The sequence below is a fragment of the Nilaparvata lugens genome, chromosome 6 (assembly GCF_014356525.2).
Source record: "Nilaparvata lugens isolate BPH chromosome 6, ASM1435652v1, whole genome shotgun sequence".
Classification (NCBI taxonomy): Eukaryota; Metazoa; Arthropoda; class Insecta; order Hemiptera; family Delphacidae; genus Nilaparvata; species Nilaparvata lugens.
In genome coordinates, this window is record NC_052509.1 from 24,798,033 (window position 1) to 24,813,882 (window position 15,850).

Here is a 15,850-nt window from a genome sequence, read left to right on the forward strand (position 1 = left end):
AATCTAAAAATTCCACAACTTGAAGGTCGGATTATTCGTTTGGAATTCTACATGCTCCTGTTCACATTTCCACTGGGGGATTTGCCTGCTGTGGTGGACGCTTCCATTCTTGTCATCGCATGGCCAGATCACATCATCGCTTGCTGATGTCCTGTTCCTTTGGGTATTGCGGATTCCTTGCCTGTCTGCCTGGCTGCATCTCCTCTTCAAAATTTTATTCAGGTTACATAAATCGTTCTATTCAATTTTCATTTACGTATGTATTACATAATTGTTTTGTTGATGTCTATCTTGACATTCAAATCACTGAAGGCCACCGACGCCTATTAATTGATCTATTGATGTCTATCTTGACATTCAATTCACTGAGGCCACCGACGCCTATTAATTGATCTATTGATGTCTATCTTGACATTCAATTCACTGAGGCCACCGACGCCTATTAATTGATCTATTGATGTCTATCTTGACATTCAATTCACTGAGGCCACTAACGCCTATTAATTGTTCTATTGATGTCTATCTTGACATTCAATTCACTGAGGCCACCGACGCCTATTATTTGTTCAATTGATGTCTAACTTGACATTTAATTTACTGAGGCCACTAACACCTATTAATTGTTCTATTGATGTCTATCTTGACATTCAATTCACTGAGGCCACCGACGCCTATTATTTGTTCAATTGATGTCTAACTTGACATTTAATTTACTGAAGGCCTATGCCGCCTATATTTTAATGTACTCTATTTGTTGAGCACTATCTACAGCTTATTGTCATTTATTATTATTCCTTTTGTCAATTGATGTCTAACTTGACATTTAATTTACTGAAGGCCTATGCCGCCTATATTTTAAGGTATTCTATTTGTTGAGCACCATCTACAGCTTATTGTCATTTATTATTATTCCTTTTGTCAATTGATGTCTAACTTGACATTTAATTTACTGAAGGCCTATGCCACCTATATTTTAAGGTATTCTATTTGTTGAGCACTATCTACAGCTTATTGTCATTTATTATTATTCCTTTTGTCAATTGATGTCTAACTTGACATTTTATTTACTGAAGGCCTATGCCGCCTATATTTTAATGTATTCTATTTGTTGAGCACTATCTACAGCTTATTGTCATTTATTATTATTCCTTTTGTAAATCATTAAGATTGAACTTTGCAGCAATAACTTTTCATTATAGCACTCAATTTATATTCGCAATTCAGGTATCATTAATATTACCTTTTCGATTATTGTCAGGCTTCAATGATCATTAATGTCATTGACCTAATTTCATTTGAATTTTGTATTTCTCTAACGTTTTTTATCACATGTTGTAATTATCCCAAGATCTTTCGACTCAATCTACTTACAATTGTTTTTGTATGTGGCCATCTGCCTATTATTATTTTATTATTATTAAATCTTATCTTGTTGACTCATTTAGTCTTTTATTGGCGTACTTACCACACTTCAAGCTATCAGTATTTTTATGCACAGAATTCAAAGATTTATTTGTAGGTATTAATACCAACTATCATTCACAGTCCACTGCCCTGACTTTGGATTCTGTCAATACAAAGGATAGTAATACCATTACTAATCAAACACTCCCATTATAATGTGGACCTCACTATAAATTTTTCTATAACTGTATTTGATTAACATTGGTATAACACAGTTGGTGAAAAAAAGTTGAAGAGTTGTTGGAAACAGGTAATATTACCTTTCATTTTCCTCATATGAATAAAAATTCATGATACAGAGTGTCAAGAGAAAATGAATGATGAAAACTGCACATTGGTATCTGTATCAGTTTGTTGATGTATAGTTGTGGATTATGTTGTATATTGAACAGCTAAAATCACGTGTCAGTGCATGAAGGTCTGTAAGCTTTATAATGAAGCCAAATAGCCTCAGCTGATGTGATAAATGAATGGGAAAACTATTGTAATTGCATGGAATGAATTATTCAGTTGACTAAATGATGATAATCACAACAATTTTTCTCATGCACTTGCCCATGCTCATGCCCAATGTTATTTTCATATTCTAAAAAAAGGAGGGTGAGTCAATTTTATTGCCCAATAACCTGTAAGAAGGTTCAATGGAAGAGTTACATGTTCAAAATTTGAAGCTGATTGATCAATTCTTTTTAAAATTACTGTTGAACATACAAACAGTTGGACAACGAATTTGGCCTTCAGTAAGTCAAAAGCCAGAACTCGCTAAAGCTCGTTCAATTAATTAATGAAATATTAAATTCCAATTATAAAAATTCATGTAATTGAATCATTGAATATATATATATATATATATATATATATATATATATATATATATATATATATATATATATATATATATATATATTATTGACCAACAAAATTTGGTATAATTGTTTATCATCAACAAGGATGAAATGACAAACAGAATGAAATGATAATGCCTAGAGATTGCAAAATTTTCTATTCTTTTTACTTTAAAGCCCTATTACCATAGGTAAGGAAAGTATTGCTTTCCAAAAAAATTAAGGTACCCTATTTTCAAGTTTTCTATACGTTTCAAGGTTGAGTCCAAAAACATGATTTTTGTGTGTTGGTCTGTGTGTGTGTGTGTGTGTGTGAACACAATAACTCCATTCCTAATCAACTGATAGACTTTAAATTTTAAACTTAAGGTCATTATACCATGAGGATCCGACAATAAGAAATTGAATTTAAAATGGCGGATAATTACTAAAAACCATGCTTTTTACGGTTTCCTCAAAAACGGCTCCAACGATTTTCTTCAAATTCATACCATGGATAGCTATTTATAAGCCCTATCAACTGACATGAGTCTCATTTCTGGGAAAATTTCAGGAGCTCCATAATATTCTTGAAAAAAAAATGGCGGATAATTACTAAAAAATCATGATTTTCACGATTTTCTCAAAAATAACTTGACCGATTTTTTTCAAATTCATACCCTGCATAGTTATTTATCAGCTCTATCAATTGGCATGAGTCTCCTTTCTGGGAAACTAATGGGGGGTCCACCCCATCCTTGAGAAATGGACTTAGTAACCTTTTTCTCGTGTATGAGGTAGGTAGGTAGGACAGTTCATAAAAAGAACACAAGAAGAAAGGAAAGGGAGAAGAAAAGAAGTCGAAATATTTCATCTGTAGAAAAGCTGTTTTGACGACTTTAAAAAAGTGACGACTAAAAAAAAATCATCGAATTTCACAATTTACACAAAGGAAAAAGTACTCTGAAAACAATTATAAATACACATATACAGAAGTCTGATCGTAGTTTCAAATATGAGCAAGGAAAGTTGTGGGAGTGTACCACACCAGATTTTCTATTCTTTTAATAAACCTTTTGATCGCCTTCATGAGGCCTCCACAAATTTTTAAAATAAATCTCATAATATCTAGACAACTAAGCAATCACACAACAATATCTACACACAAATTTTGTTATGCAAGTATATCACTCACAAAGCTCTTTAATATATGTTTTTATTTTTATTCAGTTTTTATAATGTTATTCTGTTTTATAATAGCTTCGAGAATGTTATTAAATGGCTGACTCTAACGACACAGAATTTGTTGTTTCACCTTTGTGGGTCTTCAAATGAGATGCTTTGAATAAAGTTCACAGGAAGAAACATTATTATTTCAGATTATAATAGGGGATTACATCATCCCACATAATATCCAATCTATTCTGCAAACATTCTATTGGCTCAACTTTCTTAAAAATATTTGGATAAAAAATAATATTCTTTGAATGGAATAAATTGCCTTTTTTTCAAACTAATTTCCATTGGCTATTTTTAGAATTGTTATGTCAACGTACGAGTTTACTATCCAAATATTCGTTGAATAAACGAACAATTGTTGAAATAAAAATAAGCCTGGTTGCACAAAAGCCGGTTAAAATTTTAACCTTGATTAATAATTCCAAGAATTTTTGAAAAGCATTTTTGAAAAGAGTTGATGAACATGAAAAGATGGCTTGGCATTCATGGCCATCTGAATCATTAGATTCAGAATCATTGTTTACTTTTCTGCTACTTAACCAGCTGTTTCATATTTTTCTTCTTCCTGAGTCGAAAGGAAAGCTCGAGTTTGACTCGAGCAACTCGAGTCCTGATTCGTCACCGTGTCTCTCTCGTGATTTTGTGATCAAAATGACATACTAAATCGATCCCAACAAAAATTTGATGACAGGTATTTTGGCACTGGACGTACACTTTAGCCTAAAAAATTTTATGCTAAGCTTCCAGTCCGTTGATTTGTGTATTGGATTCACTATAGGAACATGTTTGTTAAGTTTGTACCAAACCCCATAAAAACTGTTATTCAGTTTCAGTTTCATTGAAAAAAATACAATGGTGGTATCTGTATAGCAAAACTGATTTAATAGGGATTTCAGTTAATGAATTGACTGAATTGTAGCGTATCATAAATTTTTTTATTTATTTTATTATCCAACACTATAATAATATATGCATGAAAATTACATATTTGCTTTATCAGTTTAACACAGTAAAACTCCACTACAGATAGCCTACAATGTTTAGTTGTCTGTGACCAAACAGAAGCATTTCAGCAATTTTAAAAGATAATCCAAACTTGGTAGCTTGGTACTATAGAAATACTCTTATGATAAAAAATTGTTTGTTGATCTATCAGGGATGGTCAGCTATGGATCCGCGGTAGATGAATAAATAATCAGCATTTTACTTTGAGTGCATCGATGAGTTATGTAGTTACCATAGGTTTGGATTTCGAACACCTGTCTGGTTTAGCGACCAGTTCTGTGAAATGTTCGGATTTTATTTATAGGAACTGAAAACGTATTCCAATTGGGGAACTTGCATTCGTCACTGTTCTACGTTTCAAAAAATCTCAAACCAACATATAATCTCCTACCAAAATTTATGTAAAAATCCGAATCTCAAGACAAATGGAGACATATTAAAAGTTAACTGAAAACGTATTCCAGTTGGGGAACTTGCATTCGTCACTGTTCTACGTTTTAAAAAATCTCAAACCAACATATAATCTCCTACCAAAATTTATGAAAAATCCGAATCTCAAGACAAATGGAAACATATTAAAAGTTTGCTCCAAAAGCTATATTTATGATCTTTGCGAATATTTTTGGAATAATATAGGAATTTACCATGTTACTAGATACCATGTTGTTTCTCAAACAAAGATAGAGGCTGTCAGGACGGCTGAAAGGGGAAGATCATATCTGTCAGTTGTAATATAAGAGATCTTCTTTACATTAAAGCAAATACTTATGCGTAGAATTCCAAGACCACATATAAAAAATGACGAGCCTTCGAAGAAAAGTTGTCACTTCCTTTGAAAGTCATGGATGATCGACGATCCTCGACCCAGCACAAAGTACTCAAAAGTTGCAAAGTTGAAGCAAATACTGGAGAAGCTCCAAGTAATATAAACATTCTTATCAAATGAAATGTAAATTTTTGTATTGAAAAGTCTTAATTCTGATAAATTTATCATTTTTAATTCTTACAATCCTCATTTTTTATACAGGAACTAATAAAATGACCTAATTGATACCATTTTTCATTTAAAGAATCGTTTAAAGAAAGCATATCTTTGTGCTTAATAATTATTACAAAATTTCCCGGTCAAACCCCCACCCCCTCTTCACTGGGGTGTAGGCCCCAGGTTCTTGGTGAAGAACCAAGTCCATAACTGGCATAAGAATATGGTAACCCTACTTATTTCAAAATTAAATATTTATAGGCCTATCTCACCTTTATGTCGATATTAAAATATCGATAGTAGTGAGTTCCAGCATATTTTATTTCGGTTTTAGTTACTATTATTTACAATTAGTTACTAGCAATGTACCTAGAATACTATTCTAGGTACCTTGGTTACTAGTAGAGCTACGATTATCCAAACTAATTGTTGATGAAAATCATCAGCGATGATTTTTTGAAATCATTGTTAATAAAGTTTGATTTTGAATGTAGGCTATCGGTGTTTTGCTTGGATTTTACTTGTTTGTATAAGTTTCTATTTACAGATGAAAATTACTGAGATTTTGCATTTATTCAAAATAAGGATGCTAATGAATTAAAAATTATCATCATACGAAAATCCAAATTAAATGCTGTAAATCACCCCGAAGATTTCTACTACTGCAAATATTAACAACATGGTAAAATGTTAGATGGAAATTCTATTTTTTTGAATTTGTTGTACCTATTAATTTCATGAATCAAAAAATTGTTTGCGGCACTTTATGCAAAAGAAGTTAACTATAACTTCCCCTTATTAATATTATTATAATAATGTCTTATTTCTAGCATTGGAGATATTCTAACGATACAATTTTCTCTTCAGGTTATCTGGTACCTCAAAGCTGCACAGAAAATAATTAATCAAGGTAAATAGCATAATTATTTTTAAAACTTCACTAGTTGACTTTCTTGATAATTTTTTACCAGGCTATAGTATTTCAATCTTTACGATATCTCTAGTATCTTTACGGTAGTAGATTACAATGTTGTTTTTTTAATTTTGTAATATTTATTTTCCGTATCTGAATGCTCTTCCATGAATTAATCTCTTGAATTGTAAGATTTGTATTCCGGTTAAAGTATTTAACCACACTTCAACGACTTGAAAACTCTCTCGTTGAAACTTGAAGTACGATCATGATCTTAGAGTAGGATCATGAACTACAATGCTCCCTTGTTATATAGATGCTGTAACCCTTCCCATTTCATAAACTATTTATTTGAATAGAGCAACTCTGCGTGTCATAACTACTGTTATGTTGGAGCTCTCAACAATTTGCTGCATTTATTAAAACGCTTTCATACTAGTAGTTCTGCGAACAGTAGACCTCGCTCATGAATACAACGTTCAATCTAATGAGAAGGGCCAGTACAGTAAGTACAGTATATTGTGAAGATTTAGCCGTGGTTGTCATCTATTATTTTCTCCATTGAAAGTGCTAGAGACACTGTTTGAAGGGACACTGGACTTATCAAGGAGGTTCCTTTATATCAAATACATACAAATTTTACCTTTTAAATGAAAAAGAAATGAATAAGAAATTGTCAAAAAAACAGATTCATTGTTACTTAGAAAGACCGGTTTCGGTCTTTATCAGAGATTGACAATGGTGTAATTACTAAATAAATTCTAAGTATCAATAAATCTGTGGTTTTTTGACAGTTTCTTGGTCTTTTAAATTTAATTTTAATAATTACCACAATATCAACTTCTCAACTACACAAAAAGGAAAAAAAATTACCTTAATACCTTCACATACACATTTTTCTCTACAACTGCAGTATTGTACTCCAATACAATAAAGATTTTTTAAAAATAATTTATCCAATTAATTTGTTAAATCTTTTTAATAATAAGATGATTCAATTTAATTATTCTATCTCATCATAATAATTTATTTCATAATGATATAGGGTATTATTAGAATAAGATGAAACAATATTAGTATTATCTGCAAAAAAATCTGGCAGGAACGAGAATTGAACCTGGGTCCCACAGAGTGGCAGACCACGGTCTAACTGACTCGCCCACCATGTGCTCGTAATAATAGATGCGAAAAAGTATGGCAATGAATCGCTGTATCTTTAAAGACACATCCTTTCTGGATTGAGGTTAGTTTGGTTTTTTAAATATTACAAAAAACCAGACGTTTTATCAAAAATCGTTACACATACGTTTCTGCGCCTTGTTTCAAAGAACTTGCATACCAAATTTCATCCAAATCGGACAATAACTGCGACTGTAACTGCGGTACAAACAAAAAAACAGACGAAAGCCGATCGAGTCGAAACTAAGACCACAGCTTTGCTTCGGTCAATAAGATGTACTTTGACATTAATGAATCAAGGTCTAGTTTTCGTTGTGCTAGTGTCTTGAATTAAGATTTCTAAAGAAATTCAAGATATCCCAATTTCGTTCAAGATTTTATTATCTAAAAAAGGCAGGATTGATGTTTTCTGTCTGATGTTTAGATTTGGCCAAATAACTGGTAAAGGAAGTGAAAATAATCATGAGGTTTTAGGACATTCTGTAAAAAGCTATTAAAAACAGTGTTCATAGTAATTTAGAGAAACAGTCTGTCACTAAATGTGAAGAAATTTAAGTTCATTGTCTTCACTAGGCAGCTGCAAATTTTTGCTGACGACAAATTATTATTAGACCAGCATCTTGAGAGAGTCAATGTGTTGAAGGATTAGGGTGTCTACATAGACTCCACCTAAGGTAGATAGATAGAAGGTATAACGCTCGTCATCAGATCAGACTTTTTATAGTCGATTTAATTCTTCGTGACGTCAAATTTTCCTGGTTTCAATTTCTTATACATACATGTTTTCTAAATCTCTTATAGATAATGAAATAACTCATGAAATCACATTTCCTTCTATGAGAAGCTGGCAATAGCAATTCTTTACAGGAAAAATAGGATAAGTACAGTTATAATAATTCATAATAAAATAATGTATAGCAAATTAGATTTGAATTCATCATTATCTTTACTTTTCCATATAAGGAGAATCCCTTATAAATGTGAGGTACTCACTCATTTGTTCAATGAAATTATAGATAGTGGAGTGTACCCAAGCAAGCTGATGAATGTGAAGGTATTACCTGTTTTTAAGGCAGTCAACATCAGGGATTTGAATAAATACAGACCAATGCATATAGTGCCAACTTTTTATAAATTATTTGAGACGCAGATACATGATCAGCTCTCTGAATACTTTGAATGCAACCATTTGTTCACGGAGGCCCAGTTTGGATTTAGACCGGGAAGAGGGACTAGTCATGTGGTCTCTTCTCTTATCAGCTCTGTTGTGTCTGATCTCAATCAGGGTTCAATTGTTGGCTTTAGATCATATGACATAACCAAAGGATTTGATACTGTAGATCACAAATTGCTTTTTAGTAAACTAAGATATTATGGCCTAGAAGAGACCTCAGTGAAAACCTTATTCTCTTACCTTAGTATTAGAACTCAATTTGTAGGCTATATAAAAATGGTAGTATTTCTAAAGGTAGACTCATAAGAGTTGGAATACACCAAGGATCTTCATTAGGGCCCAAACTTTTCAATATATACATAAAAGATCTTCCCGATTCTGTTGCCGGTAAATCAAATTCTCGATTTCTATATGCAGATGATTTCGGCTTGAAAGTTACATGTAAGTCAAAATCTGGAGTGGAAAATGATCTATTAAAGTACACAAATGAGTTGAAGGATTGGTGCTCTGTGAATAGACTGTCATTAAATGATGAAAAAAGCGACATTTACTTTTCTTATAGGAGAAATAAATCTGATAATTGTCCTGCTGCGAATAAGTTTCTTTGTAATTAGATGGACAGGCACTTGTCATAGAACAACCATGTAAATTATGTTTCAAAGAAACTCTCAAAAGGCCTATTTCTTATCAGAAGACTGAGCTCATGTATAGGCGTTGATATCCTGCTCAAGGTTTACTATGCTCATGTCCAGAGCATATGTGTTATGGTGTACTGATCTGGGGGAACCAGAGACTGTTAAAATTCTTCTCCTACAAAAGAAGATTCCGAGGCTTCTATGCAATGCATCGTATCAATAAAGTTATAGACCTTTATTCAAGAAAATGAGGGTGATGACCTTCCCAGCTCTCTATGTGTATTTTTCGATTGTATTTTTACTTTCCAATATTGAAATATTTGATGTGAATAGGAATCACCATGTTTATGACACAAGAAACCGATACAGTCTGAGAGCTCATAGGTATCAACATAGCTCCTCTCAGAAACTCTATCCTTATATGGCTGTGAAACTCTATAATTATCTGCCTGTTTTTATTAAGACTTTGAGCAAGACATCTTTTAAAATGAAAGTGAAGAAAATTTTTATAAACGGAACACCATAACAAAGTAACTGACTATTTCTCTATCAATTGGAAAAATTATACATAAATATCAAGTATCAAATATCAACTGTATCAATGTATTAATGTATGTACTGCATTATTAAAAAAAATATTTTCAACTTGAAAATGACGTAAGTTAGGGTTTAAACTAGTTGTTGAACTATTTTAAAAAATAGAGTGTTATTCAAGATTTTTATATCGTTTTTATTTATTTCAAAAAGTAGCCCATATGAGTCAAGTGTTTTTATATAGGCCTACTGCATTATTTCTGTCTCTGTTCAAATGAAATTTTATCAACTTGATTTATATATAAGTCAAATCTTGATGTTTTGTATTGTTACTTTGAAATTTTGTACATGACGTTGACCATACATTTTTGAAAATGTTCTTTTCAATAAAGCTCAATTCATTATTCAAATTCATAGTTTGTTCTCTAATAATCAATCTCACGAGGTGTCCTGAAATCATAAACTAGGATTATTGAATTGATGAAAATTTCATTTTTCATAGAAAATTCATTATTTTTATATTGGAAATATTGATTAGAAAATGCGATAAGGAAAAGAAGAAGGTGTACTGGCATCTGCATGATGAGCGGCATATCAAAATTAACTACGCCATTACACTGCAAAAATTACATTTATGATGAATTATAATTGTACTCATCCTATTTTTCCTGTAGAGAACTGCTATTGCCAGAGGTCAGAGTGCTGAGGTTTGAACACCAATGGAATTTCCCCCAAATTGATGAACCTTGTAGCTGTGACAATGTGGGATACCAGAGCAAAAGTAAAAATTGGAAGTAAAGTAAGTGAGCTATACTCATTCGTATCAGGAGAGAAGCAGGGAGATGGATTGTCCACTGTTCTTTTCAACTTGTCGTCCCTTCACAATGCTATCAAGAAAATCGACCAGAAAATCTCATTATTTTGAAAATCCAGTCAAATATGTACATATGCAGATGACATTGGCATCATATTCATCATAACTCGAAATCTGGAGACCTTGAAAACCATGTAGAGGAAGCCATGCGACTCAAGGTAAATGAGGAAAAAACAAAATACATGATGATGTCTTCAGATACAACACAAGTAAGACTGGTGGATCTGGACATTGATGGAATGATTTTCAAGATGGTGATATGCTTTAGTTGTCTGGGAACAATACTTACAAACTTCTACAGCCTGAAAGAATGGATAAGAGATCGAATACAGGCAGTTACCTTAACAGAGCAAACTTTGCAAATGCTGCTATGTTCAAAAGCTAGCTTCTCTCCAAAGCATGTGAGCTCAGGCTCTACCAGACACTAGTGAGGCCCATTATTGTCTTTGGCTGTGAAGCCTGCGCAATAAGTAACCTATGCAGATGAGAAAACTCTCAGAGTTACTGAAAGAAGAATGTGTGAAGAATCTATGGTCCAACATGTAAAATGGTATCTAGAGAATAAAATATAATGTTGAGTTGGATGCACTCATACTGGGGCAGGACATAGCGAGCTTTTCTTTATTCATGTATTTAACAAAACAAAATTTATTCATATTTTGTTTTTTTATTCATGTATTTAAAAATAATTACCAGTAAGAGTAAAATAAGATGATGAATCGTATTTTAACCTACAGACTGAAGAGTTTTACAATAAAATAGCAAAGAAATATGATGAAATATGCAAAAGTTGAGGTCTTACTGTAATGCTTTCACATGAAACGGTGAAGTTTGCACCTTTAGATGTCCATTCTCAGAAAAGGTATCGAGGATACCCTCCCCTTCAGTACTTGACCCTACTAGTTAGAGAGAGAGAGAGAGAGAGAGAGAGAGAGAGAGAACAGTAATGATTGCTCACACTAGAGCACTAAGCACAATTTCATTACATCCACGCTGTTCTATGCATATTTCTGACTACCAGTATTGTACAGTAGACTTCTGGGGCGCTATTAAATAAATAGATTTTGAGAAATAATTTATGAAATTGGGGTATGCGACCCAGCACTAGGATACTTCTGATTCCTGTTAATGGTATATGGGGAACCAAAATGAACTTTGTAATTTCGATTCTAAGAATTGTTTATAAATATGGGCCCTACAATCCAGGACTTCAGTATGCCAACCTTAATCATGCTATCAACCTTGGTTTACACTTAACATTTACAGAGTCCAAAGTTCCAGCTCCTTTATTGTTGCCCGCTACAACAATATTTTGTTTACGAAGGTCGGCAGGTCGAACACCGATAATAGTCCGATAAGAAGTGGGGACCGCGTAACGAATTAATTTTTTGTGGATTGATCGCCGCCTCATACATCCAGCATCCCAGTGGATAGGATGGAGGGTTGGTGATGTTGGCGGAACTTTCACTATCGGCCTAGATTCCTTTTGCCCCGCGAGCCAAATAATGTGCGCCAAATTTGATGTGGTCTGGTACACGCCAGCTTTGACTTGAATCGCGTTGCCACAGTTAGCCTTGGATGAGATGAACGACGTGATGCTAGAGAGCCCATTGTTCTCCGTCACTATCGTCTCGTCTATCACTGGAGAAATTCACTGCTTGTGGCATAGGTATGCCTATTTAGTTTTATTCTATTGCGTCAATATTATTATTAATGGTCTTCCATACAACTTGATATACAATTTATTATAATGTCCTCATCAACATCCCTTCCATTACTCACGCACAAGCCCAAGTCGTGGCCATCATCATCATCATCATAAGTGTATCACTCATATAAAATTGTAAATCTTATAACCATATATTAAAACTTGATTTATTGCATTATTTTGCCCTCAGAATTCAGCATGTAGTAGTAATAAATTATGTTGAATGATTCTTACCGATGAATGATTCTTTTGCATTGTACAATTGATGCACTTTTTGCTGCTGCTGCTGCTGATGATGATGATGATGTTCACGACTTGGGCTTGTGCGTGAGTAATGGCAGGGAGGTTGATGAAAACATGGTCATGAGTTTAATGAAGTGATATATACATATATACATTGAAAAGTTGTCTAAAATCAGAACAACTGAATCTACATTCAAATTACATGTGACGAAATATTCTGATATGTATCTAAAATTTCTGATGAAGCAGGAATTATAAGTTTTTATTGTTTGATGCTCACATCGTAAAGCTGTTTCAGTTTATGTTTATCTGATAAATTAGGCTTTATGATTCATTTTTTGTTTGTTTTATGGCGTAAGATTAGCATAGAGAATATTCTATTTCAAATTGGAATTTCATTTGACAAAAAATCATACTAAATTTCATCCACAGTTTTTCCACATTTTGAAACAAGATTCAATTAGAATACCGTAGGCCTACTTCATACTTTTTCGTACGACGTCAATCAATTTAATTAGTCAAAGTTCTTGTTCTTATAAATCATTACGTTTCTTGTTTTTCTTTTTGTGTATAGTATAACCGTAAAATGTATGATTGAGCATGAAAAACAAATTATAAAAATATCAAAACTTTCAGTTCAAGGAGGGAGACAAAAATGTTTATTTTATGCTGGGTTCATCAAACAAGCTCGTATGTTGACGGACAAACAAGGTTGGGATCTTATTAAAGTATTCAATTAATGTGTGATGGTTGACAGAGCAAACCTCATAGGTGATGTGAATAAAACCGAGCGTAAAAGACGCGGAAGACCGCTGCTATGTGCTATGTCCATGAATATAAATTAGCGCGTCAGACAACATGGTTTGGCTGGCTACTGTTGAGAGCAATATTCATGCATAAGGGACGACGACAAGTGCGGCGATTGTACTGCATAAATTAAACCGAATAGGGACCCAGGTGGGCGAGAGGAAGAGAGAGAGAGAGAGAGAGAGAGAGAGAGAGAGAGAGAGAGAGTGAGAGTGAGTGAGTGTGTTGGTGGAGGGAAAGATTAATTTGAGTGAGAGAGATTGACAAGGAAGAATTTACAGAGTGAAATACAGAAATGGAAGAGGACGGTTTGATAAGTACGGAGGCGAAATGAAAGGAATAAAGATAGAAGGAGGGAGGAAGAGAGACAGAGAGAATGAGTTATGGAGAAGCGATACAGTAATGATGAGGGAGACATTGTTAATATTGTAAAAGAGAGAGATTGGGGCACCTTTTACCAATTTCGGTCACTCTTGATATTTAGGTGTATGGTCGTAAGATCCACCGTTTTAAATCATTTACCCAGAGACAAGGTTTAGTTTTTTTTATAAAAAAGAAATTGCAATCAATGAATTTCTATATCCGTGTACAATAATCACATTTCTCAATGAACATACGTAGAAATAGTTTTTAATGTGTAGCGGAATTACAGTTTGTTAAGGAATATTAGGTGTTTTATAGAAGAATTATACTGTAAAACAGAATGATTCTCAATGTATAAACAACCCTTTCCTATCCAATCTTGAATATTTCAATTTGTTTTATTTGATTTGAAATTGAAAGTGTAAAAATTCGATAATTAAATGAATAAATACTTTTTTTAATATAAAAAAGTTATGAAGAGTGGTTGTCATCGAACTCATTGAGATTAGCGTCTTGCTTTCTATTGAGGCCAATAATAGCCACTAAGAGACTGTTATCACCTGCAAAATTACTGCCTGCTGGTTCGGATTCCACCTTAAACTGTAGATCCACTCATTTCTATCCACTATTGCTATCCGATTATGATTATTGACTATCTATCCATATTGTAGTCTGCATAAATAAAACAATCCCTCCCATTACCTATCTATAGATGTTTCATGGATCGAGAAATATATCTATCTATGCACAAGCCTAGACCTTATATGGGCGTCATTATCATCAAAAAAGTGGATAGAATAAAAACAATTTACGGCTACTCACTTATTACATTTCATTTACTCAAGCACAATTTTATTATTAGCCGTCGAGCTGCCGAAATGGAAGACGCTGAGCTTGATCCATGATCGTTGATTATTAGTCTTTGTTTTTCTTGTTTGCCCACCTGCTTTTCATTTTTTTTTAGAAAATGCAACTTTCCTTTCTTCACTCCATCTTGTTCCATCTCTTGGAGCATTCACCTGTGGAATAATTTCCCATTCATATTTTTGCTTTAAAATTATTTGGATTGGTAATTTCATTATCAGTAATCTTTGCCAAAACTAGATCTTTTTTAACGTTTTGAATACATCCCCCTCAATTGACGAGCGAAGCTATATATTTTAACATCTTATTATAAATACTGGTATTTAAAATGGTATTTTAAATTGTAGCCATAAGTCGATTCTCGGTCGTTGGGCATTGAAAATGCAAACAAATCGCTTCGGTGGCTGGCTCAAATGATTTGAAATAGTGCAGTGCTTATAATTCCATAATTCAACGGTGCATATCATTAGAAATGAAAGGGTACGCCAATAGCACGGCTCGTTGCCGATGATATAAATATTCACCTAAACAAGATAATTTCAGGAGATGACTTGTCGAACTCAGTCAACATCTTTTGACAGGATGCTGTTCATCATCATTTTCAAACGTTCTCATATTAATTTGAAAATCGAAAATTCATTTGATTTCATTAAAATAACTGATCCATTAATATTTAGAATGGAAAAATTGTCTTAGTTGAAATAGATATACAGTATTGTAATTGCTTCACCTTGATTAATAATATTGTACTTGATCTTAAATGATATTACTTAGAATATAAATTTTATCTCAGATAAATGGATTACTATGTTGTTTTTTTCAATTATTCTCTAACTTCTTTAATATCTTGAAACTATCTATTTATATAATTTCAAGTGATATAGTTGACAAGAAAGTAATTTTTTATCTTAATTGATAACTAGCAGTTTAATCTTCAAAGTGGTGTTTTCATCTTTTTTACTTCTATTGTATTTTTTCTTTTGCTGAGTATAAAGCCCACTCATGAGCTCTAGGCTTGTGCGTGGGTAATGAGGCGGATGAT

At 33.0% G+C, this 15,850-nt stretch overlaps 1 protein-coding gene across 4 annotated transcripts in view; it reads left to right on the top strand.

The window, feature by feature from the left end:
* The first annotated feature begins 6,381 nt into the window (after nt 1-6,381).
* LOC111049797 (ecotropic viral integration site 5 ortholog) overlaps nt 6,382-15,850 on the top strand; it is a 215,355-nt gene continuing 205,886 nt past the window's right edge. For 3 of the 4 annotated variants that reach the window (XM_039430528.1, XM_039430530.1, XM_039430525.1), the window contains exon 1: nt 6,382-6,424. The gene's annotated coding sequence lies outside the window, so the exon portion shown is untranslated. Of the gene's footprint in view, nt 6,425-10,623; nt 10,749-15,850 lie in introns of those variants that run through there. The other variant, XM_039430529.1, reaches the window with a different exon arrangement.